The sequence below is a fragment of the Mirounga angustirostris genome, unplaced genomic scaffold (assembly GCF_029215605.1).
Source record: "Mirounga angustirostris isolate CCGP_5_RB_7025 unplaced genomic scaffold, mMirAng1.0.hap1 SCAF_3, whole genome shotgun sequence".
Classification (NCBI taxonomy): domain Eukaryota; kingdom Metazoa; phylum Chordata; class Mammalia; order Carnivora; family Phocidae; genus Mirounga; species Mirounga angustirostris.
Genome location: NW_026991711.1, coordinates 28,521,851 through 28,549,204, shown reverse-complemented (window position 1 = coordinate 28,549,204; position 27,354 = coordinate 28,521,851). Strand labels below are relative to the sequence as shown.

The 27,354-nt window shown below is 38.3% G+C and overlaps 1 protein-coding gene across 2 annotated transcripts in view; it reads right to left on the bottom strand.

Moving 5' to 3' along the window:
* RBM26 (RNA binding motif protein 26) overlaps positions 1 to 27,354 on the bottom strand; it is a 257,474-nt gene that overhangs the window by 3,024 nt on the left and 227,096 nt on the right. For both annotated transcript variants that reach the window (XR_010409963.1, XR_010409964.1), the window contains exons 24-26: positions 15,731 to 16,006; positions 15,121 to 15,174; positions 13,368 to 13,475 (exon numbers count right to left, since the gene is read on the bottom strand). The gene's annotated coding sequence lies outside the window, so the exon portion shown is untranslated. The remainder of the gene's footprint in view (positions 1 to 13,367; positions 13,476 to 15,120; positions 15,175 to 15,730; positions 16,007 to 27,354) is intronic.

Sequence of the window (27,354 nt, the reverse complement as noted above, 5' to 3'; positions counted from 1 at the left end):
TTATTTAAAACGTATGACTTGAATACTTCCCATGTGGTAGGACTGTGCCAGGCATGGAATCACAGTGGTATACAAATGGGCACAAACCTGAGTCAAGGCATGTATTTAGTATCCCTGGCCCAAGTTAAAAAACATATTCTTCAAGTGATCTTGTAAGTAAATATTACCAAGGATTTTAAACACCAATTAAAAAATAAGAAAACAAATATAAAAAGCATTACATATTCTTCCCTTTTCCCTGGATAGAATATAATGTAACAGCAAATTCCTCTCAATTAGGCCCTTTGTACTTCCAAATACAGTAAATACTTTATGTCTTTCAGGTTAATTTGAAGAAAGTAGTTGTTCAAATGGACAAAAGCAAACAATTAGAGCAAGTACTCAGAGCAAGACAGATTGTCAATAAAAAGAACAACAAAAAAAAGTGGAATCAAAAATAAATTGCTGGAATCTCACTTCTTTTTTTTTTTAAAGATTTATTTGTCAGAGAGAGAGGGAGAGAGAGAGTGAGCACAAGCAGGGGGAGGGGAAGGGGTAGAGGCAGAGGGAGAAGCAGGCTCCCCACTAAGCAGGGAGCCCGACACGGAACTCGATCCCAGGACCCTGGGATCACTACCTGAGCTAAAGGAAGCCACTTAACTGACTGAACTACCCAGCCATCCCTGGAATCTCACTTCTTTTCTTAACATACTTTTAATAAAATAGTTTTACATAATGTATTTTATTTTCTTTAGAACAGTTTAATTCCAGTGTTGGCATCATAGCAGGTTGAGTTAATAGGCATTCATCTCTAATGACAACCCTTAGATGCAATCATAGTCAACATGCTAGATTAAAGATTCTAAAATTATGTTTGAATACATAGTCAAACAAAAAAGAAAAGAAAAGCTAAGTAAGATGAAGGGAGAACTAAAAATCAGGGCAGCAGTTTCACCAAAAGCTCAGCCACTCAGATACATTTTAAAGCCAGATATAATCATAGGAGTGTGGGACTATTTTTAAGGCCAATGTAAGAACAAGCAAGATAATACTGAGAGAGAAGCTTAGATGAAGACCTTTCAGAAAGTCAAGATCTTTAAAGTCCCATCCAGTTAGCGAAATGGACTGGAAAAACTCTTACTTGCTGCTAGACATAGTGTGGAAGATTGCTTATAGGACTTTGTCTCTTGGAAGGAAAAAAAAAGTTGTTTATAAAAATGAAAATTGCTACCTTGTAACTTGTGAAGATATGGCGGGCTAGATTGATATTATCCCTATGTTATGAGAGTCTGAGCTGAAAAATTAAAGCCCTTGGGATCCTGGCCAAAAAAAAAAAAAAAAAGTACAATTGCCACATAGAAAAAATATATTCAACCCAAGGTACATGGAACCTTCTAAGAAAACAAAAAAAACCCCAAAATCCCATGTCAAACATGAACTCACAATAAAAAAATCAAGGGAACAAACCACCACAAGGGAGCATCAGAAGATATAAACAACTGACAAATGGCACTACAAATAAAATAACTTGAAGGAAAAAAATAAAGGTCTGTCCAAAATTAGCATAAAACAAAGAGAAACCATGATGAATTAGGGTAAAAAATGAACTAAAAATAGGTAGACCTAAATAACAACAAAGTAGAACTTCTAGAAGCAAACTACACAAGCTAACACAGGAAGACAAAAAGATGACCCATAAAAAAAGCCAAGAAACAAATTATAGTGATAGATGCTAAAAGACATTGAAATATCTTCAAATAGTTGGTGAAAATAACTGTCAAATTAGAATTCAATGGAATGCAAAAATCAGTTTTCAAATGAACAAAAATAAAAACACTCTAAGAAACACTGAAAATTATTTTTTTTGAAGATTTTTATTTATTTATTTGACACAGAGACAGAGAGAGAGAGAGTACAAGCAGGGGAGCAGCAGGAAGAGGAAGAGGGAGAAGCAGGCTTTCTGCCTAGCAGGGAGCATGAAGTGGGGCTTGATCCCAGGACCCTGGGATCATGACCTGAGCTAAAGGCAGACGCTTAACCAACTCAGCCACTCAGGCACCCTGAAACACTGAAAATTCTATCATTTACAGATAATCCATTAAGTAACAAAGAAAGGGTGTGTTTTTATTAAAAAGAAGTTAATAATTTCCTTGGTATGCAAGAAAAATGGTGTGCAAAGGAACTGTAAAAATGTAGATGAATCTATCATGGAACACTACATCAAAAACTAATGATGTAATGTATGGTGATTAATATAACATAATAAGATTTTAAAAATGTAGATGAATCTAAAGAAAGAATAACGTCTAAAATTTAAAATTTTTCATTTAAAATTCAAGAATATCAATTATAATAATAAAGTATGTTGAAAGTATTATAAACAAAGTGAAAGTAAAATATTGAACAACAATAACAAATGCAGTTGATTAGAATCAAAATATTCTAAGAACCTTATTGTTCAATAGGAAAATAGAAATACTGATTGCTTCTTGATACTAAATCAACTATGCTTGGTGAAAATTTAAGGGTAATTGCAAGAACAGGCATTGAATGCATAACTTTCAAATTAAGAGATGAAATAAAAACAACAACAAAAAACTCAATGTATTAAAAGGAGAAAAAGGAAGCAATGAAAAGCATGGTAAATATAAACCACAAAATAATACGTTATAAATTAGTCCCCCCAAAGCAGTAATCCACTTAATATAAATGGACCAAACTTCTTTGTCAAAAGATAGAGATGTTCAGATTAAAATTAAATAAGAAAAAATCAAAATCCAGGTCTGTTTACAAAAGAAATATTAAAATGTAGTGAAACAAAAACATTGAATTTAAAGTAATAAAAGGTAAAACTAACCAAAATAAAGCTGGTCAGGCAGTATTTTTTTAAATATTTTATTTTTATTTATTTGAGAGAGAGAGAGAGAGAGAGAGAGAGATAGCAACAGAGATAGCGAGAGAGAGCATGAGCAGGGAGGAGAAGGAGAAGCAGGCTCCCCACTGAGCAGGGAGCCCGATGCAGAGCTCCATCCTAGGACCTGAGCTGAAAGCAGATGCTTAACCGATGGAGACACCAAGGCACCCCTATCAGGCAATATTAATATAAAACAGAATAAACATTGAAGTAAAACCAATTTTTTTTTTTTTTTAGAGAGAGAGATTGAGAGCAAGCACTGGGGGGGTATGGGGGGAGGGGGAGAGGGAGAGAGAATCTTAAGCAGGCTCCACACCCAACACGGAGCCAGATGCACAGGGCTTAAGCTCACAACCCTGAGATCATGACCTGAGCCAAAATCAAGAGTCAGATGCTTAACCAACTGAGCCACCCAGGCACCTCAACATAAAACCAATTCTTATGGTTAAAGGACTACATTTCCTAAAAATAAAAGAAAAATTCACCTAATAGAACAATCCTGGATATTTGTACATAGAACAATGGAGCCCTAAAATGCATAAAGCCAAAATTTCCTGATTTTAAGGAGCAATACTCAAATCCACCATCAGATTAGGTTAAAAAAAAAATCTCCCAGGGGGGAGATCGGAGGGGGAGATGAACCATGAGAGACTATGGACTCTGAGAAACAAACTGAGGGTCCTAGAGGGGAGGGGGGTGGGGGGATGGGTTAGCCTGGTGATGGGTATTAAAGAGGGCACGTACTGAATGGAGCACTGGGTGTTATACACAAACAATGAATCATGGAACACTACATCAAAAACTAATGATGTAATGTATAATGACTAACATAACATAGTAATAAAAAAAATCTCCCAGAAATATGTAGATCAGGCATTCAAGAAACAGATGGAGAAGATGTGAACACCACATTAAAAATCTCAAACTGATAGAAATATATAGAACCCTGTACCTAACAGTTAGTGGACACACATTTTTTTAAGCATGCCTGGAGCATTTTTAAAGATTGCCTACGTTGAAGGCCAAAAAGAATGTTATCAATAAACAAAAAAGAATTCATTTCCCTGATGACATATGATGTGGACCATCTTTTAACCTTAAAATCAGTTTGTCAATATCCACAAAGTAATTTGTTGGGAATTTGACTGGGATTGCACTGAATCTATAGATCAACTATTGTTTTAATTTGAATTTCCCCTATGATATATTTCTTTGATTCTAAAGTGTACATATGAGATGAAAGATCCAGAATAGCCAATACAATATTGAAGGAGAAGAACAAAGTTGGAAGACTGACGCTACCTGACTTTAAAACTTACTATAAAGATATAGTAATCAAGACAGTGTGGTGTTTGCAGAAGAATAGACAAATAGATTGATGGAACAGAACAGAGAGCCCAGAAATAGCCCCCCGTGAATATAATCAACTGATCTTTGATAAAGGAGCAAAACAATAGAGAAAAGATAGTCTTTTCAACATATGGTTCTAGAACATCTGAACATGAACATATAAAAAAAAATGAATTCTGACAGAAATCTTATACCCTTCACAAAATTAAGTCCAACTGGATCATAGATCCAAATGTAAAGTGCAAAACTATAAAACTCCTAGAAGATAGCATAGGAGAAAATATAAATGACCTTAGGTTTGGTGATGACTTTTTAGATACAACACCAAAGTCATGATACATGAAAGAAATAATGGATAAGCTGGACTTCATTAAAATTAAAAATTTCTGCTCTACAAAAGACAATGTCAAGAGAATGAGAAGGCAAGCCACAGACTGGGAGAAAATATTTGCAAAAGACATATCTAAGAAAGGACTGTTATCCGAAATATATGAAGAAGTCAGAACTCAACAATAATAAAACAAACAACCTGACTGAAAAATGAGCTAAAGACATGAATAGACACTCAGCAAAGAAGGTATACAGATGGCAAGTAAACGTATGAAAAAACATTCGACATTGTAAGTCATGAGGGAACTGCAAATTAAAACAACAATGAGGTGTCACCACACATCTATCAGAATGACCAAAATCCTATACCACTGACAACATGCAATGCTGGCAACAGGAACCCTTATTCATTGCTAGTAGGAAGCCACTTTGGAAGACAGTTTTGCAGTTTCTTACAGAACTAGACATTCTTTTACCATACAATCCAGCAATCACATTCCTTGGTATTTACCCAAAGGAGTTAAAAACTCATGCCTACCCAAAAAATATGCACACAGATGTTTACAGCAGCTTTACTTATAATTGTTAAAACTAGGAAGCAACCAAGATGTTCCTCAGTAGGTGAATGTGTAAATGAACTGTGGTACACTCAGAAAATGGAATATTATTCAGCACTAAAAATAAATGGGCTATCAGGCCATAAGAAGACATGGAGGAACCTTAAATGCACATGACTAAGTGGAAGAAGCTAGCTTGAAGAGACTGCAACCATGTGATTCCAATTATATGACATTCTATAAAAGGTAAAACTAAGGAGACAGTAAAAAGATCACTGGCTGACAGGGATCAGCGGGGAGAGAGGGGTGAAGAGATGGAGCACAGAGGATTTTTAGGACAATAAAACTATCTTGTGTGATACTATAATGGTGGATATATGTCATTTCACGTTTGTCCAAACCCATGGAATGTACAACACCAAGAGTGAATCCTAAAGTAAACTATGGACTTTGGGTGATAACGACGGATTGATGCAGGTTCATCAATTGTAAGGAATGGACCCCTGTGTTGGGGGATGACAGGGGAGGTTCTGTATATGTGGGGACAGGGGTATATGAGAAATCTCTGTACCTGCCATCCAATTTTGCGATGAACTTAAAAGTGCTCTTAAAAAGAAGTTTTATTTTTTCTAGGGCGCCTGGGTGGCTCAGTTGGTTAAGCGACTGCCTTTAGCTCAGGTCATGATCCCGGAGTCCTGGGATCAAGTCCCGCATCGGGCTCTCTGCTCAGCGGGGAGTCTGCTTCTCCCTCTGACCCTCCCCCCTCTCATGCTCTCTCTATCTCATTCTCTCTCTCAAATAAATAAATAAAATCTTTAAAAAAAAAGTTTTATTTTCTGAAGTTTTCTATTATAAAATCTTGTAATTTAGTTCTATTAAAAAAAGAATCCATATCACATGGATGATATTCTCTGACAACAATAACAGTTATATCACTATCAAAAGATAGTTTAAATAAAAAATCCTTTGTAGAATAAAATATATATTCTAAATAATTCTTCATTGGTTTCAAAAAATAATAGAAATTGGAAGACACTTAAAACTGAATATAAATAAGCATACTTTCACAGATGGTAGAGACCACCAAGGGGACACAGTAAAGGTCCCCTTTTACTGGAAAACCCTTTGCAAATTTATATTGCAAGTTCTAGAACTTCATTTTCATGACTAAAAATTATTGTAAAATAAATTGTCTAACCAGAGAAATTTTTTTTAATCAACAGATTCAGCATAACACCCAAGGAGAAGAGAATGAGCAAATCTAAGAAAAAAAGTCTGGCAAAAATCTAAGTATTTGTAATCAAGATGCAATCTTACCTTTTAAGTAAAGTCTGCTTCAAAACAAATGGAGGAAAATGTAGTTAAACCTTCACCCTCTGCCCCCATTTCATTTCTGTTAAACAAATATTTTTTAAGGGCCTACGATAAACAAGACACCAAAAAGGGGGCATGCTGATGAATCAGACCATTCAACACACCCATGAATCCTGTCCTCAAAGAGTTTTCAGACCACTAGGAGAGATCAGCTCAGAAAGGTATCCATTGGATAAAATGTGGCAAGTGCACAGAGGTTTTTCCTGTGTGATATGTGACCACAGAGGATGGAAATGAGCCTCAATTTGTGGTTCAAGAATGGCTTTTGAAAGAAAAGGCTGTGCAGGTTTCCCAAGGCCTCAAATTGGTCTTTTTGTATGCACAATGTAGCCCTCACAATTTAAGCAAAATGTACTAGAGAATTTAAATGTCTCTGAATTTTCCTGAAATATCTAAAACAGGCTCACAAGTAATTCATCAACTTCTCAATTGCATTGCCTGAGGTAACTCAAAAGAAGGACAGAAAAAACAACCGTTACTTATTAGTAGCCCTGAGCAGATATAGGGACTGAACTGGGACCTCTCTCGCAAGATCCTTGCTAAAACTGAGTAGAGCTTTCGGAAACAGTTCCTTAGGGCAAGTAAGCACCAGCATATGACAGCACAATATTACTTTTTTGTATTCCAATGTAAAAATTAACATTCCAACCATCAGACTGGAAAGAAGACAGGGACCAGGGATGCAGATTACCATTATAATGTCTGTTTCTAGGTACTTGGGAAGGACAAACAGAAAGTGATCACAAAGAACATGGCTCAACCTCATAGGACTGAGTGTTATAAGGCAAAAAAAAAAAAAAGTGACTAAGTCACTTGAAATGTTTTTATTTAATCATATATAATTTTTAAAGCAAAACTGATTAAACTCACTCAAGTGAATTTCAAGGTCTTATGCCATTCACATCTGCCCATATATGAGGCTTCTTGAACTTGCCCCTTGGCTCCAAAGCCAGAATGAAAAGTTATTACTAAGGAAAGCAGCAAACAGTACTTTGTTCAACAGATCTCAGTCACCTTGCTGCCATGTGGCTCACCTGGGACATCCTAGTTCTGACAATGAATGTGGCACATCGGAAAAAATATCACCTAATCCGCGGCATTTTCCGAGGCCAAGCCTCACTCAACTCAACCACCTGGTACAGTGGGTGTGTCAAAAGCTGCCGTTCCAGGAAGCGCTTCCCCGTTACCCATTCCTGCCAAAGTCACCGCCTCTCACTACTTTATTTCCTCTCAGGCAGTTTTTCTTGGAAGACTGGTATTTGTGCCAATCTGATACCCAGTCCATTGTACTTATTTTACGTATTTTCGACTTCAAATGTGTCGGGCTGGCTTCAGGGAGACCATGCTGCTTTGGGGGCTAGTCACAAGATTTTTAAGATAGGTTATCACACTTTGAAATGTGTGTAAGTGTGTGCATGTGTATGAGAGAGCACAGGTGTCCGCACACGTGTTTTTGGAATTTGAGTGTTGCAAACGGTAAGTCCCTCAGAGTGTGTTCTGTTGGTTTGCCGGGGCACTTTTCGAGTTTGATTAATTTCCGCGGCAAGAGCTCTGAGGAGTCAAGAGGCAGCCTGTCCTCCAGGAAGCCGGTGGCATTCTTTCCAGGGATGCTCAGTGAAAAACGAAATTAAAAAAAAATAATAAATGTGCAGGGCATTGAAACTCACCAGCACCTTGCCAAACCAGACCCAACCACTCGCCACGTGTTTCTTGGAATTTAGATTGTACTGGGCTTTGGGGGCTTTCTGTTCCTTTGCCTAGAATTTCTTTTGCAATTATCAAAAATTAGATCTGATTTTGCTTGGCTTCCCTCGGTTTTCAAGCATGGTCACGGTTATTATTTTAAACAAAGGTCAGTTCTCCCACTGGTTAGGGAAAAGAGAGAAGCATCTATTGTTCTGGTGGCAATATGATGCTTGGTTCAATTTCTACAGTTAGTGTAGAGGAATAGGAAAATTGAAGGCAAAAGGCACATTTAAGTATCTCTGTAATGTGAACTTAACATTAGAAGAGGTTTCTTTAACCATATAGAGATATTTGAGAGAGGATTTTTATTCTATGGCTTAAGTTATTCTTTGGCTAAGCTTTTATTTCCTCTTACAGAAGAACTTTCTGGTCCAGCACCACCTCAGTAGATGTCCTGGAGTCAGAACCATACCATGCACACACACACACACACACGTAGCCTCCCCACCCTGTGTGTGTGTGTGTGTGTGTGTGTGTAGTATATTCCAAGGAACGAAAACATAAAATGCCTCTTCTTTTTAGTTTGGCTAATAACTTCTAATCAAACCAGTTTTAAAGGAGAGGACCTCACTAATCTTGACTCTATAATTACAGGCTCTAGACTCACAAATAAATTACTTTTAAAAATTAAATTCTAGTAGTTACACCACTTAGAGAAGAACTATTGTAGTGGAATTTCATTGAAATGGTAAATAACATGATGCATGTAAAATTCTACACTAAAGAGTATGTCAAAATAGAAAGTTCATAATCCCTCCACGCAGCTGTAACTGAGAATTTCTATGTGTGTAGAGAGAAGCAATGAGGGAAGGGAAGGGTCAAGAAAGGACTAGAGTAGTAAAGCGAAAAGAAAAGAAGTTAGGTTGATTGTCTGGAGACTTTGCAGGGATGAAGGGGTAATGAGAAGGCTGATATCATTACTTGGAGATAGACATAACAAACGCATGCGTGTGTAGAAGCCCAGTATTCAAGAGAATACAGTGTCTCACTTGAGCTTTGGAGTGAAAAACCCAAAGGCCTGACCTCAGACTCAGTCATTTATCAGCTACAAAGCTGGGTCAGTCCCATAACTTCTAGGAGCCTGCATTCCTTCATGTGAAACAGACGAGATAAGCATTTCTTCCTTGAAGCTTTGTCATAAAGATTAAATCACAGAACTAACAAACGGGGTAGCACAGTGCCTGCCATATAGTAGGTAGTCATTACATATTAAAGTTTTTCCTTTCTGCTTTCTCTGCCCCACTCACCACCATCCCCACTTGGACCAAACATGAGAGTTTGGAAATGTTATCATCTGAAATAAAAATTCCATAAGATGGGTTACATTTTGACAGCAAGCTATGTCGCCACCCAGCTGTCCCTGTCCTCACCTATTTTAATGAAACAATTTTGAATCAACCCCTCGCTGAGCACCATGTAAGCGAGCTAGAGTGTGTCGAATCAGTGCTCCTGCTTAGGCAAGGTTTCTGGAAGGCAGAGGGAAGTCTGAAGCACAGAGCCGGAGTTGGTTCAGTTCAGCAGAAGACCAACTGTGACATCTAAAGGCAGACGGCCGGCTGAAACTCAGCCTTGGTTCAGAAACATGAGAAAAGCTGTCACGCAAACGGCCAATGCCGCTGCTGCGTACGGAAATAGAGACTATATATTCTTTCCTGCTATTTCTTTTAATGCACTTTCCTATTCGGTACAGATCCCTTTTGCAATAAAACCACGAAATCTTTCTGAAAAGTAAATATGTTCTTTCATTAATCACCACTTTCCACTTGCTTTTTTCCAACTTCATGGCTGAGAAGTCTGCAGGACCGCAAACCTTCAACTAGTGTGCTACCTTGATTAAGGCACAAAACGTTAAAAGCAAATTACTATGAAAGTATGAAACAATTTGCACTTAATGTTTCAGTCATATCTGTAAAAAATATGACTTAAATATAGTTTTATTAATAATACATATTTTAATTAAACGGCTGGAGGTGCATCTAGCAGGAAAAATTGAATCTTCTCTGGATTTCACATACTGGTATGATTCATGGGCAGTAAATATGCAAAGCTTTATGCCCATAAGGCAATCAAACTCCAAAGCTGATATGCATGTTTTTATCTAAAGGAATGAAATCTAGTAAGGGCTAGAAATAATAATAATAACAGACTGCCAGAGCAGTGTAATGAATTGGCTCTAGCCAATAGTATCCTTTACCGTATCATAAAATCATCCTTTCAGTCACAATTACACCCACTCCAACATTTATTATTACTTCCATTATTCTCATTACACAAGGAAATCCTGTATGTGTACTTATGCATATTGCAAAACTTCACAAATATGAACAATAAAATCCTGGGATAGGAGTGACTGCCTTCATGAAGCAGGAATGCTTTCCTCTGCAGGATGTTTAGGTGTTGCTTAGTTCCAGAACGACCACACTTTACCCTTGCTACTTCCCTAACGTTTGCCTAGATTATTAGTTTGCTAGGGCTGCCATAATAAAGTACCAAAGACTGGGCGTTAAAGTCATTTAACAACAGACATTTATTTGCTCACAGTTCTGGAGCCTAGAAATCTGAGATCAAGGTGTCAGGAGGGTTAGTTTTTTTCTGAGGCCTCTCTCCTTGGCTGGTAGATAGATGGCTGTCTTCTCCCTGTATAGTCCTGCGGTCTCTCTGTATGTGTGTCAGTGTCCCAATTTCCTCTTATAAAGATAGCAGTCATATTGGATTAGGGCCTACTCTAGTGATGTCATTTTAAACTTAATTACCTCTTTAAAGATACCTCTATTTCAAATACCCACTTTCTGAGATACTGTGGGTTAGGACATCAACATATGCATCTTGGGAGGGGGGACACAATTCAGCCCATAACACCTGGAAATTATCTTTCAGTTGCAAAGTATGATATTACCTGCTCCTAAGCACTATATTTTGCTAAAAAGAAGAGCCTGGTAAATTTGTAAGACAATGCAGAAGAGACTCAAATAAAAGCTAAGGTCTTCATTTATTTATTTATCTTTACTTTGAATTTCTCTGAAAAAATATTTTCATTCTATTTGTAGTCATCACTGCGAAACACTTGCAAAATTAAAAATAAAAAGTTGACCACCTCTGACTAGCTTTCTATTAGTTCTCCTACTGGGAAGAAAAGATGATCTTCTGGAAGTGCCTAATGTCTAGAAACTAATGATAAAATGTTTTAGTTGTACTCAGTCGATGGGATCGGCTATAGTGGGTTTACATTACTATAATGAAAGAAAAATTCATTTCTTTATCTGGAAGTCCCCTTTGGGACACGGCAAGGGAGACATGTTGTGAGGTCTCTTCCTGCGTAGTTACCCTCACTCCACCTGTGTCACAAGAAGCCCAGGACTTACGTACAATTAGGTATGGATACGGAGCAAGATTGCCCAATAGCCTGGCATTCACCTAAAGTGTGAGGCCATCACCCAGCTCTTAGGTCAGGTTTGGGAGTAGCTGATTCCCAATAGCTTATTTTAATGGCCCAGAAGTACGCATCCAAGTAGCTTTTTTGATATTGTAGATTTAAATTTTCTACTCTGATACTCACTCTAATTTTAAACAAATCTACCAAGCAAAAATAAAAGCAAATAAAGAACACAAAGACCAAACATCCTGAGGAATAACACTTACTCCCAAAGAGCAAGCCACATACAGCCCCAAACCAGGCTCAAAAATGAGGGGCTCAGAGGTGCCTGGGTGGCTCATTTGGTTAAGCCTCCGACTCTTGGTTTCGGATCAGGTCATGATCTCAGGATTGTGACATTGAGCCCCTCATTGGGCTCTGTACTCAGTAGGGAGTCTGCTTGAGATTCTTTCCCCTTCCTTCTCCCTCCTCCTCTGCTCCTCCCCCATGGCCCCCCTCACCCCCGATGCTCACTTGCGTTCTCTCTTTATCTCTCTCTCTCTCAAATAAATAAGTAAATAAAATCTAAAAAAAATACAAATGAGGAGTTCATTTCCATGAGTCCATTATTACTCCAAGGAAGTAATTATAATTATTAATTTGTACAAAGTCATGGAATGAGTATTGACAGAATGAAAATTCATCCGTTCATTCAACAAATATTTATTGAGCAGCCAAATATGCCAGGCCCTGTTCTAGGCATCACAATTTTCTTGAGAGAAAAGAAAATTTAAGACTCTGAAGTTTGTTGCAAACTTCCGAATGAGCAACAGTTCTCTCCTCTTTCTCATACTGTTACATGATTACTCCTGCAATTCATCTTTTGACTTATGGCAATGCAGTTTTCTGATTTGATTAATGCACTTTAGATGAGGTAGCAGTGCAGTTATGAATATTCCAAAGAGTGTAGAAATCACTGATTTGATGTCGGGATGATGGCTGGGTATGTGTACGACTCTTCACTGAATGCTGCCACTGTATGGCAGCTATTAGTAATTAAAAATACAGTGAAGGGGCACCTGGGGGGCTCAATGGGTTAAACGTCTGCCTTCGGCTCAGGTCATGATCTCAGGGGCCTGGGATTGAGCCTGCTCAGCGGGAGGCCTGCTTCTCCCTCTGCCTCTGCCATTCCCCTCCTTGTGCTCTCTGGCTCTCTCTGTCAAATAAATAAAATCTTTAAAAAGATTAATTAATTAAAAATAACAGTGAATATGTAAGAAGACTTAAAGAAAGCAATGAAGCCAAGTCATCATTCCTTCGACCAAAGCCAGAAGGGGAACAGGATACGCCCAACCCCTCCCCTTCAGCATTCCCCCCCGCCTTTCCCACTACCTGGAGCGCAGGAAGAGCTGGGTATTGGTGTGTCTCCTGGGCAGCAGCCCATGGGAGCCCCTCTCCAAGATCCGTAATCTGAAAGCAGCCACGCTGACTCGTCTACCTGCTCTCCCCACTCAAGTGATTGACCTGGATTTTCTAGGTCTCCAGAAACTACCATGCATACACACAGCTGAGAAGGAACAGGAACCCACCCATTCACCTGAACATTAAGCCAAATGTGAACATTTGACCGTGTACAGCTTGCCAGGAAGCTGAGGGCCAATTTGGATGCTCAGTGATTTATAACCGCTTTACTGGCCCTCCTATTTGGTAAGTTTGGTCTTTCTCCATTCTCTCCAAGGTCCTCACTTTCTATTGATAACCTTACCTCATATGAGTTCTTGGTTTCAAGCAGCTCAAAAATAGTCTCAGGTGCCACCGTTCATTCAGTAAACACATTTTGCAAAGTAGTTTTGTGCCATGCACTGTGCCAGGCCTGGGGAGAAGTAACAGAGAGAGACATGAAGATCCCAGCACTCGAGGAGGTTTACCCCTGGGTCACCAACAACCCTGTTGGAACCCTGGGTCTTTTGTGCTCTGTCTTCTCTACAGACCTGCCATCCCCTGAGAATGTTGTGGATTTGCTGCCTGACTTAGAATCCTCCTGTCCTTCCTGCCACCCCTTTTCCGCCTCAAGAAGGGGAGACTGTTGCTGAGTCCTGCCAAAATTTCTTCTTGTCACGATGTTCATTAAAAAGATATTAAGTCCAAGACTCAATTCCCGCTCCTTCAAAGCCTAGAGCATAACAAAGAGCTTATTCCACAGAAATTAAAAGCACAGAAGTTACAAAAGTACTAAGTTCAGATTTTTAATGTTTCCTAGATCAATGAAAGATGCTCTCCCCATGGAAATTAATTCAATTTTAATTCTATTTGTATTAATAGTTATTTTTCTCAGGGAAGGAGGATAACACTTCTGGAGGAGAAGGCCCTAAAAACCATCTCCCTTTCCCCCCTTCCTTGACCCCACCAGAAGGTACTGAGTTAATCTCTGCTGATGAAATGTAAAATTCCTTTAGCTTGCCCTGACTCTGCTAACCAGGAGACAAGCCCCTGTACTGGGTATAACACGATGTACCTCTCCTTCCTAACATATCACAGCTGATATTTAGCTTTTTATTGTGTGAGTCTTTCATTAATGTCTGCTTCCCCTCCTAATCTGTAAGTCCCATGAGGCCAGGGGCTGCATTTTTTTCTTTTTCTTTTCTTCCCCCTAATCATTACATCTCCAGTGCCACGTACAGGGATGGTACATCATAGATGCTTATTAAATTATCCAGCAATTATCCATATATGAATTAACCAATTAATGTCCATGTCTCCACCTTGGGGATAGATTAGATGGCCAATAGCTGCACAGGTACAGAAAGCAAGGAAACCCACATGCATCCTTTAGAGTGTGCAGAATACCGGATATACTAAGTGTTCAATTAATGTTTAATGAGCGATTGAAAGATTCATTGATTAATTGATTGGTTAACCTGGGGGCTTGTGAGGAGAAAATCACAACCTCCAAAAACCTCCTATGATATTTAGTTCCAGGAAATAAAGGCCTGGACTTGTTGGTCTCAGCAACTTTCTCTGAACTTGAAGCAACTTTCAATCCCTGAGATCCCGGGGAGAAGATGAAGCCCTGGGACCCAGAGAGGGGAGGCTCCAGGGCTAGGGTAAGCCCAGTGCTTCTGCATTACACGGGAGAGTCCTAACCTCTTTTAGCTCATCCTCAGAACTTCTCTAAACCTCCAGGACCAGCCTGGATTTAGGAGATAATGTGTAACCTTGGAAAGTCATGTCACTCCTAGATATTATAAAGTCCTGCAGGTACCTCAAATCACCAACCAAATGTCAATTCACTAGTAAAAATTGCCCAGTCCCATGTAGTAATCAGGACCGTGATCTTGAGTTAGAGTTTAAAATTTTCTTCCCTGCTGCATATGGGCTCTTGGTCTTCCTATTCTCTTTCTCCTAACTGAAACTGATTGCACACAGGATCCCTGCCCCCTTCAAATGGGGTGTGTAGCTCTCCCTCCCTCACTCTCCCTCCTCACCTCCTCCTCTTCTTCTCCCTCTCTCTTACTTACCTCCTCCCCTGTTTCTTCTCTCTCTCTCTTGCTTATCTCCCCCACTTGCCAGACCTGTTTTTGAAAGAAAGAAGACATGAATGGGGACAGGATAGTTATTATTTGACTGGCACCACCAATGATGTCTTCTCAATGTCTAAGCTGGAGAAATGTTTAAAAAGGACTTTTTCCGATGGCGGTATTTGTACACAGTCTATGGAACTCCCAAGCATCGGGTACCTCTCCTGAAGTTCTTTTGACAAGAACAATGTGTTCTACTCGTCCAACCGCTGTGCTCTCTCAGTCCCCAGTGTCCTGGGAGGTATTTGCCAAACAGACTTCCTCTGTTGGAATCCCATTGTCTTTCCATAGAGGTCCTTGAGCAGAATTTTCTAAACTTTATGGTATGGACATTTGCAAGCATTCCCAAAGTAAAAAGAATGAGACAATGAACCCCCATGTGCCAGTCATCTAGCCTCAACAATTATCAGCACATTTCAACCCACCCCTGGGGGTATTTTAAAGCAATTCTCAGATTATCTGTATTCACTGAGTAGAATTTAAAATGGTCCTAGGCCAGGTTTTTTCTCCCATGTGACCCTCATCTTGCCCAAAGGAAACATTCATTTACCTGTGTCCTGACCAACTTTGGGGGGCAGATCTGCTCTGCCCAGCGGTCATGTTCCTTCACTCTGCTGCCAAAACAATGTAGGAATCCATCTCTGCTGCCATCTGAACTTCCAAGGCAGTATGTCAAAGTGCATACCCAACTACAAAGAACTATGCAGTAAGTGTTATGGATAAACCTAAGGAAGCCCTTTTTCCCAGGCTTTGGCATAGGAAATAGCCACCATCATCTATGTCCCTCTCCTCTACAGTGGACAGGATGCACAGAGCGGCACTCTCTCTAGAAAAAAAAAAAAAAAAAAGTCACAAATAGCTCTATCTCTACTCTCTCAATAATTTTATATCTTCAACGGATAGGGTAGTTCAAGAGACTTCTAATCAATTTTCTGATGTCTCCTTGGTAAAGTCTGCATATGGTCCAACACATCCAACAGGATGCAGCAATTACTGTAATTCAGTATCCTGCCCAAAACTTCAATATTCTGATTTCACTCACTTTCAAAGGAGTTTCACACAGTACATGCCTAGTTGTATTTGTTCAATGATGTCAAAGCTACTACAACTTTCTCTTCTAGTACTTTTATTATCCTAAATTGCACATATTTGTAAATTTTTCTCCTTATACCTACAACCAAGTCCCTGTATTCTGACACTAATCTGTCAGCGGTGAACTGTTATTGGTTTCCCATTTAATTCTGTTAGTATTCTCGCTTCTGAAATTAAACTATGATCATCTGCAGAAAGGGCTATGCTCATTGACATTAAATATGATTAGTTTCTGAGTATGTGATTAGTTACAATTATATTCTATTGCCACCAGTCCACTGAGATTTTCAACTTATTAACTCATGATACAGCTAAAACTAACTAAATCATTGTATGATAATGAATAAATTCACATGCCATTGGTTAATTTCCTTCATGTATAGAGAAACATAATATGCAGATGCGGGAGGCATAAAACATCCTCTTAGCCTTGGCCTATGTTTTACCTCCATACAAATTTAGACTAAGGTGGCTAGTCATTGAAGCCATTTTTTTTTCCCACAAGCAACATTGTCAAAGTTCTGCCAGCGACTTGAGGAGAGATTTGGCCAATCACTTTCTCCTTGCCAAAGATTTTCTGATCTACACAAGGTGATAGGCTCCCCCAGACCAGAAGCAGTGCTTACTTTGCTCCCTTCTATCCCATCAGCCTAGCTTAGTGCCCAATACTTGATAAGTCCTCAGCAAATACGTGTTGGATGAATGTGTATATTGAATAATCAGGACATGTGGGATTTAATCATAATGGAAGTTAATTTTATATCCTACTAGCCCTTTAAAATATATGCTGCAAAGAAAGATTTTTCCCCTCTTTTGGATAAAAGCTTGGGCAGTTCCATGACTATGCTCGTCACATGAGGTAATTCAAAGATCTATACTGATTTTAAGTCACCAAAGGTGCTCTCAGCTCTACCCTTTGAATGTGTAATCCCATGTAGCTGTCAAAATTTCCATCTTTATCTCAAGTTATATCTTCATTTGAGACCTGCAGAGGGAAGAAAGCTGGGCCAGGTAAGGCATGTGGTCAGCTTTTTAAACTCTCTTTGCTTGTCCTTTCCCACTTTGTTACCCAAGACTTCTAACTAGCAGAAAGGAAGGAGAGACTTGGTGCAATGAAGTTCTTATTTTGCAAGCCAAAAACTGGGAGACAACACATACAACCGACAAAGGATTCACATCCAAATACATTTTTTTGATTCCTGGGAAGGGAATAATGAGCAAAAGACTAACAGTTACTAGAAAAATGAGGACTAAACAGAATAGTCATCTTGGCAGAAGTGAAACATAGATGGCCAATAATCATATAAAAAGAGAATGAAAACTGGTATAACCACTTTAGAAAATAATTCAGCATGGCCTGTTAAATTAGAAGACTCATATACAGTATGACTATCAACTGAATTCCCAGACAAATACTCTGGAGAAACCCTTGCATATGTGCATCAGAAGACGTACAAAAATATTCAATACAATGATATATGGAGCAGCAAAAACGTGAAAAATCCAAATGCCTATTGATAATAGAAGGGATTGATTGTCATATATTAATACCACACATAATATTAATAAAATACTATGCAGTGAAATGAAAAACTACAATTAAGAGCATTATAATGGATGGATCTCAAAAGCTTAATGTTGAGTTCAAAAATAAAACAACACAATAAATGTATAGAAATACCTACACATAGAGTAAAATCATGACGAAAAACAAGGGAGTGTTAAGTATACAATTTAGGATAATGGTTCACTCAGAGAGGGAAGAAGAGAGACATTCCAAAAGAGCAAACAAGAGCTTCAAGATATTGGTATTGTCCTATTTGGTAAACTGGGTTGGGGAGTATGTGGATGTTCCTCTTCTTAATTCTTTTAAACTATATATACATATTATTTATAATCTTTTGCATATATGTTATATTTATAAATTTTTTAAGTTAAAAAAAGTAAAACAAGGAAAGGAAATAACCTAAATAATCCAGATTGATCAAGTTTACTGAATCAATAATGATTTAGTTCTCCACTTTTACAAGTGTAAGCACAAATTCTCAAGTAAGCTCAAGGGAGATCATTTTGTCCAAGACTTAGATATTTATGAAGTACATAATGACCCTCGGGGTCATATAACACAGAAAGAAACTATGCAGAGTCCTCATCAGGATTTTTTGTGAACACTTCAGTGGAAAAAATCTACCATCTTACTATGAGTTAAATGGAGTCACTCTCTACCTCTGTTCAAAGTCAGTGCTCCTTTATGACTAATGGCCTGTGGTCAACAGAAGAGCATAACCTTTGGCAACAGGCAGGATTTTTACTCCTACTTCTGCTACAGACTTACATGACCTTGGGCAAGTACCTCTATCTCCCTGTGCCTCTTTTCCTTCATCTGTAAAATGGGAGTAATGCCTAAATTGCAGGGTTGGGAAGGTTAAGTGGCACCGTGCATATATGGCAGAAAGTGCCAAGTGCTTGTTAGGTACAAAGAACTGACAGCTGTTACCATCATCATTACTACCAGTATCATCACACACTATCACGTGATTGGCAGAGAGAAAGCAGCAGATGTATCTAGTAAGTAATTTTCATGAACATGTTTTTTTTTAAAGATTTTATTTATTTGAGAGAGAGAATGAGATAGAGAGAGCATGAGAGGGAGGAGGGTCAGAGGGAGAAGCAGACTCCCTGCCGAGCAGGGAGCCCGATGCGGGACTCGATCCCGGGACTCCAGGATCACGACCTGAGCTGAAGGCAGTCGCCCAACCAACTGAGCCACCCAGGCACCCCGAAGCACCTATTTTCTTTCTTTTCTTTTTTTTTTTTTAAAGATTTTATTCATTTATTTGAGAGAGAGAGAATGAGAGAGAACACATGAGAGGGGGGAGGGTCAGAGGGAGAAGCAGACTCCCTGCCGAGCAGGGAGCCCGATGCAGGACTCGATCCCGGGACTCCAGGATCATGACCTGAGCCGAAGGCAGTCGCTTAACCAACTGAGCCACCCAGGCACCCTCATAAACATGTTTTAACATGAACTTGAAGGGCTGCTCAGAGCATCTTTGTAATTCTGTAAATTTTAAAAACCTATATAATATATAGACATACATATACTGAATAACTAATTACTAATGCAGACTCTATAAAAATCCTGCTATATTTATATGTTCATACCCTGAGTACCTGAACTAATAAAATGGTATTAATGGCTATTTAGATAAATTCACAATTCTAAATTAGACCTTTAATTTCTGTAATAAAAAAGAAAGTGGCTTGTACAATTTCCCATTTTCATTTTCCTACATGGAATACAGTAGCTCTAACATAATGTATGACTTTGTGAATATTTCCAGGACTGCTAATATTTTATCTAATATTATATCTTGTGTTTTCTGATCTCTGACCTTCGTTGATACTCCCAGAACCCTCATGAGCAATGCTCACTATGATAACCCTTGGTAGAAGAAGCAGGATTAAATCGAAGTTAAATCATACATGGCTAGAATCTTTCAAAGAGGCCTCTCAGGGTCGGTAGTGATTTTTTCCATGTATATTTCTCCTCTTAAAGAATGTTTCTTAAATATTTGATTCATCAGGACTAAAATATATGTTTTATTTTGAAATAGATCACTAGTAAACACTGTAAAATAGGAATACGACCCTAAATTCTTCTTAGTTTTTTTTTTATTTCCACATTTTTCATTATATCAATATATATTCTTACATCCACTGGGGAACAACAAAACAGAACAACAAGAGCACACATACAAAAAAGAGACAATACAGCTTTAAAAGATGACAAAGATAATTTATTGACAGAAGAAAAAGAAAAACATTATTTTTTTAATTAAATTGAATCGTTGCCTTAATATTTACAAAAGGTGATGAGCATTTGAAACCAAAAATGGATATACTTTCCTCAAGGGAGGAAAAAGAAATATTAAAGAGAATCAGAATCAGGTGAAGACCAGATTATGAAGAATTATAACACATTAGGAGCAAACACAGGACAGTTATGATGGAAATGGTAAATGGGAGAAAGGATTTAAACAGTCAATGGAAGCAAATAAGGAAAAGACATTACTTCACAAGAAGAAACTTCACTATCTTAGCACAAAGAAGGCCATAAAATCACTTGGGTAAACTTTAATTTAGAAGAAAGAGCAACTAGAATTGTTACTCAGTGATAACTTTAAAATACTAAATGTACCAACTTTCCTGCATCCACTACCCAAATCAAATGGTTGAGTAGGTCTCATAATATAGGATCTCCCACTTATCTGCCAATGGGAAAGTGGCCTCAGATTCCAACTCACGGCAAAATATTCCTATACCCCAAGTCTCCATTCTTTCTCCCACCTCCACTACCTATCTGTGACCCATTTTCCTCTTCAATACCCATACACTGCTTCTAAAATACAAATTCAATCCTAAGAGTCTCCTGCTTATAATTCTTCGCTGGTTCTCTATTGCCTACAGGTAAAGTCCAGGTAAAGCCAAATTACCCAATTCAAGATTCTCCTTGATTCTGTCTCTGTCTTTCCACTCTCCAGTGTTTTTGCTTCTGCAATGGCCCTTGGCCCTCCAGCTAGACTGAAACACTGGCAGCCCTTAAATGCACAGACCTGCCTGTTGGCTGCCTTTGCACCTGCTTTTCAGTGTACCTGGAATGCCTTTCCTTCCCTTGTCCACCTGAGAATCTTCTCACCCTTCATGACCCAGAATCCCCTGAAAGACAGAGAGCTTGTTTCCCTCTTCTTTTTATGTCCCAGGACACAGTACAGTGCCTGGCACAGAAATATGGTTCTGTAAATGCACATTAGACGCATACCATTAGGTAATGTTCAAAGGTTTTATGAACAGGTTTCTCATTGTCAGCTGCCACTTCAGTTCAGAGTAATTTTGTTTTCCTTTTCCTAAGCAACTGGGATGTCATAGCTTTAGGCATCCTACCACAAACATTTCAAAACTGAGAAAGTGACAATGAATAATGGGTTGATGTGGGGGCGGGGGAGGGAGATAACAGTAAATGAGAAATGGCTGCCTCTTACTAGCTACAGGATTTGGCTCAAATTACTTAAAATTTCTCAACCTCAGTGTCCTTATCAGCAAAATGGTGGTATTCTCAGAGGGAACTGTTATGATTACAAAATGTGATTGTGAAACTGCTTGTTTGCTTCTTTGCTTGCTTGTTTGTTTCTAAAGACCTCACCTCTCCTCTACTACTGATTAATTCTGGCCAATGAGTTCCCTCATTTGTGGCCTATTTTTATCCCTTCAAATAGGTCAGGGTTATTATATTATCCTCCCCAGGATTTTGGTATTGCAGTAGCCCTTGAGATCAGAGTCATAGGTAACTGGTAGCATTAAAAGGTTAAGAATTTGTTCTTCATCAAACAGTGAGACAGTAATGGCACTACAAATAGAACCACATTTTTATATTCTCATTTCCTTCCATGGAAATGAGGATACTTCTCATTTGCTAATGAACTACACGAAGGTCATAGCCATCGTCATGTTGAAATAGACACTCATCAGGTAATGTACTACAGAAGTGTTTATAGGTGAAATAATTATTCAATCAATCAACTCGCTATTAAGTGAGTGCCTACTCTGCACAAGGCATGTTGCTAAATCATGTGGCAGGCACAAAGAAGTATAGGACACATTCCCCCATCTCAGAGCCCACAATAAATAACATACACTTTGAAAAAACAAACAATTCTCTCTCATAATACAGTACTGAAAGGATAGCTAAATAGAATTTACCCATAAAAATATAAATGTTTTTGCCAGATGTGGTATATCATTATATTCAATCATCCAGCCTCAAAGAAAGTTTTGTCGGATGGCTTAAAATCATATAAGGTAGGTCTAAGCTCAAATCTTCAGCCTGGATTTATTCACTCATTTACACCTTTATTCACTCATTCATTCATTCAACTGTAATGGAATGGCGAAATATTTATTGACAGAATTCCAGGAAGTCATAAAAAGTCATACCTACATGGATGTTGAACATGACAGGGAGAGTTGTGAGTTGGGGATTCAAGACACTATAGCCTAAGAGGGAAAACAGAAAGAAAAAGGATGGGAGATGGTGAGGGAGTAGCATGGTCCTCCCTAGAAGTCCTCAAGACGTCAGCGAAATTGACAAACTCATGATATCATAAGTGAGCTAGGAGTTTTTGAGAGAAAAAAGCTGAAGATAGGACTTACGGTTAACCAAGATGGCAAGCTACAATGCTGAAGCAGAGAGAAGGGACCATGAGTAAATACTGCTAGAATTAGAAGGAAATGGAGGAGGAATGCTAGACCTCCAAAGACTATGGATGGCCAAAGGACAGTGAAGCCCTAAGACATCTGGGTTATATGTCAAATATTTATTAAGCACCTGCTATGTGCCAGTCACTGTGCTCAGAGCCGGGAATACAAGGATAAACAGTCCCTGATTTTACAAAGGTTACAAACTAGTTGGAGGCACAGAGAATGGAACAAATGGTTACACTATGGTGTGTAAGGGTGTTAGACTAGCACTATGGTCTAAATGCTTGTGCCCCCCGCACCCCAAACTCATATGTTGAAATCCTAACTCCCAAGGTGACAGTATCAGGAGGTGGGGCCTTGGGAGGTAATTAGGTCATGAAGCCCTCATGAATGATCAGATTAGTGCCCTTATAAAAGAGATGCCACAAAGTTCCGCAGCCCCTTCAGCTACATGAAGACATGGAAAGACAGCCATCTATGAACCAGGAAGCCCTCACCAGACACCAAATCTGCCAATACATGATCTCGGACGTCCTATTCTCCAAAACTATGAGAAATAAATGTTGTTTATAAGCCACCCACTCTAGGGTATTTTGTTATAGGAGCCCAGATGGACTAAGACAAATAGAGACAGTGTGCGGTGTACATGAACATAAAGGAGAAATGACCTAGTCCTTACTAGATGCTCTCTAAAGAGAACAGGCCCTGGAGGGAGTGAGAGAGACCTACACTGAAATTCTAACTCCTCCACATACAGGCTCCATCTCTTTGGGAAAATCATTGAAACCCTTTAAGCCTCAGATTCTTCAAGTGTGAGAATGGGAAGCCCCCACAGACTTGTAGTGAAGATGAAGAGGGATGATGTATTCGAAACATTTATCATAGTGCCTGGCATTTGGTAAGTATACATTAACTGTTTGCTATCATTACCATTGCCTTCATTGACATTATTGTTGGTATTGCTTTTGTTAAACAGAGACCTGAAGGATAAAGAACAGTAAGCTAGTCTACAAACAGGAAGAAACTATTCCAGTTAGGAATTCCAGTATGCAAAGACACAGAACCAAAAAAGAGCATGGTTTGCTCAAGTAACTAAAAGAAATTATTCATGAGGGCTGGAGTAAAAAGTTGGAGGGTTGAGACAAAATGATTCTAAAGTATCAAGATTGAACCATCAGAGATTTGCATTTTCAAAAATGTGTCTCATTACAAAAGGGAGGTCCTGTTAATGCTTTCCAAAACTAGAGAGGTATCACCAAAGGTGGAGAGTGATGGACTGCTTTAAAAAATATTTTAGAACTTGGGAATTAAGAGGTGGGGTGGGGAGAGAGAGTGGAATGGTCAAGGATAAGTCCAGATTTCTGGCTTGAACAAGGATAGTAGCATCATTCTTTGAGAGAGGAAGAGAATCTCAGAAGAACATCTTAGGAGAGATGGTGGATTCATTCTGGTTGTATTGTAATGGAGAAGCCTGTGGGATCTCCAGGTGGGAACATATAGTAGGCAGTTCAGATATATAGGCCAGAAGCTCAGAAGAAAGAGCTATTTGAGAGTCATCAGCAAATAGATGATAATTAAAGCCAAGAGAGTGTTTGAAACGACCCAGAGAATACGTGCAGAGCAGGAAAAGCATCCAAAGTAGACATTGAAAAATAACACCATTTAAGAAACAGGTAGATTTTTAAAAAAAAAAAAAGAGTAAGGATTATGTGAAGGAAGACACTCTCTAGAACACCATAAGATGAGAAGAGTAACTTTCTTTCATACACAAACCACATCTTAAAAGTAAATAAAGAGTACTCTTTCTGATAACTTTATGGAAAGTTTCCACCACCTTATTTACTTGTTAGTATTAACAGAGTGTGTATCATATGCCAAACACTTCACTAAATACCTTATGTAGACCTTTTCATTTGATCCTTATTGTTGGAAAAATGAAGAAACTTAGTAAATTGCCACAACTAGTAAGAATTAGAGCTCAAATCCAAACCCAGGAATCTGACTCTAGAGGCCACACTCTTAACACCTATGTAATTCAATAATTGTCAATGTTAGGGTTGAATGGGACCTCACAAGTCATCTGGCTCAAATCTCCAAGTCAAAGGAATGTCCCCTCTGCAATAAATTCAGATAATTCAATTGATGATAAACACAATACCTCATGGTTTCCATGAAGGAATAATAATTTTAGATCCTTTGCCAAAATGGCAATAAATGTACTCCCTACAGTTTGACTTCTAGGGCCTTAAAGTAAAGAAATTGGATCCCAAAGATTATAGGTGGGGAATTTTTGAAGTATGTCCATATTCAAGCACTCAAAGAAGCCCAACTGAAAGAACTCTGGACTGACAAATGTAGATTGAACAAAAATTCTTTTTAAAAGGGCTATTTTGAAGATTATGATCCTGACTTTGGAGGAAGTGTTGTGAATGACAGTGGAAGGAATCACATGTAAAATTCCTTAAATAAAAATGTGCTGACTTAAAAAAAAATCAAGTTTCTTTGTCTAGAGACAAAATTGCCCTCCATCCAGCTTCTATTTTTTGGAACTGGAGAACAAAGGAAATTCAGTATGAAAAATGAGGAAAACAATCCTGAAAGTCACTAACAGGAATCAAAGCTTGATAAAACAGTACAAAATAGAAAATACAGATAAAAATTTGGCTTCGGATACAAGTAAAAATTCTAAATAAAATACTAACTAACTGAATCCATAACAACTATGACAAGTAGGGTTAAGTCCAGGAATACATAAATGATTCAACAACATAATCACATCAAAAAATTAAATAAGAAGACCCATATGATTCTATCGATAGATGTTGAATAAACACTTGAAAAATCAGCAATTATTTCATTAAGAATTTTAAATATAAAGGAAATAGAAGGACATCACTTAAATGTGATACACACTACTGTAAAACCATACAAAAATCATAATAGTTACATGTTTAAATCATTTTACCAAAATTAACAATAAGACAGAGATAATACCAACTTCTACCAAATTTCACATTGTTTAGAAGATTTTTCACTTACTCAAAAAGATTAAAAATACCAATTAGTATAAATATTAGAAAGTAAACAACAAGAATTTATTTACTGGACCCATGAAACTATAGTATCAAGCTATATAATAAGAGAATTTGGGAAGCTGTCTTTATGCAGGATAAATACACCAAAATCTGTAGCTTTTGTCTATACTTCTAAAACTATAAAATGTATTAAAAACATATGCACCACAATGTTCATAGCAGCAATGTCCGCAATAGCCAAACTGTGGAAAGAGCCGAGATGCCCTTCAACAGACGAATGGATAAAGAAGATGTGGTCCATATATACAATGGAATATTACTCAGCCATCAGAAAGGATGAATACCCAACTTTCGCATCAACATGGGACGAGGAGATTATGCTAAGTGAAAGAAGTCAAGCAGAGAAAGTCAATTATCATATCGTTTCACTTATTTGTGGAACATAAGGAATAGCATGGAGAACATTAGGAGAAGGAAGGGAAAAATGAAGGGGGGGGAATCAGAGGGAGAGATGAACCACGAGAGAGTATGGATTCTGAGCAACAAACTGGGGGTTTTAGAGGGGAGAGGGGTGGGGGGATGGGTTAGCCTGGTGATGGGTATTAAGGAGGGCACGTACTGCATGGAGCTCTGGGTGTTATATGAAAACAATGAATCATGGAACACTACATCAAAAACTAATGATGTAATGTATGGTGACTAACATAACATAATAAAATAAAATTAAAAAAACATAATTTGCTTATATCTTTTTTTGTAATTATATGACAAGAGATATCATAAACAAAAAGCCAAAAGATAGACTAGAGAAAAAGACTTGCAATGAATAAGAGAGATAAAGGGAATAGTGGGCATGGATCATTTGTGGCGCCCAAGCCCTTTTGCATATTTACCCTACATTTGATATTTACCACATTCTGAAGCCGCCTTCAGAAACCCTACTTTCCCAGCCCCATTGCAGATGGGCCACAACTGTGTCACCTGGTACAGCTGCATGAGTCTTAAGACCCCAGACTAAACCACCTAAGAGAACAGGCTCTGAGAGTTTAAATGATTTTTCCGGAGATGGCTGCAGCAGAGGCCACAGCTGTCGTAGTGAATGTTCTCCTCAGGCCAGTTCTTTAATGCCTATATGCTGGTTGTTCCTGGGAACTCAGGCTCCAGCCTGTTTCTCAAGCCCTTGCACTGATGCTGGGAGCTTACTCAACATCCTTCAACAAATTGCTGACTGCCTAAACCAGCCAGTTTCCTTTGTTACCAGCTGAAGGCTCTAACCAATGCAAAGGGTTAATATCCCTGATACAGGAAAAAGTTTCTACAAATTGATTTTTTTTAAAAAAAGACAACTCAGGGATAAATGGGCAAAGAACATAAATAGGAAACTTGTATAAATAAATAGAACATAAAGACATGCTTATCCTCATGAATAGCGAGGAAATTCAAATTTAAACAATGAGATAGACACCACCTTTTTACCCGTTATATGGGTAAAAATCACATAGAATAATAGGATCCTGTGTTGATGAAATCACCATCATACATTGCTGTTAAATATTTCCATAACCGCGAAACAATCTGGCCATTGCTCTAAAAGTTTCCTAGACTTAGACCCAAACATCTTTATTCAGGGGAATTTATTCTTCAGAAATAAAAGCTGTAGCATATAGGACATCTGTAGAAAGATGTTTGTTGCAAGATTTTCTTGTAATGTCACAAAGCAACTAGATTGCCCACCATTTATATATATCTTCTTTATCCCAGCTTGTCTATCCATTCATCCATCAATGGACAT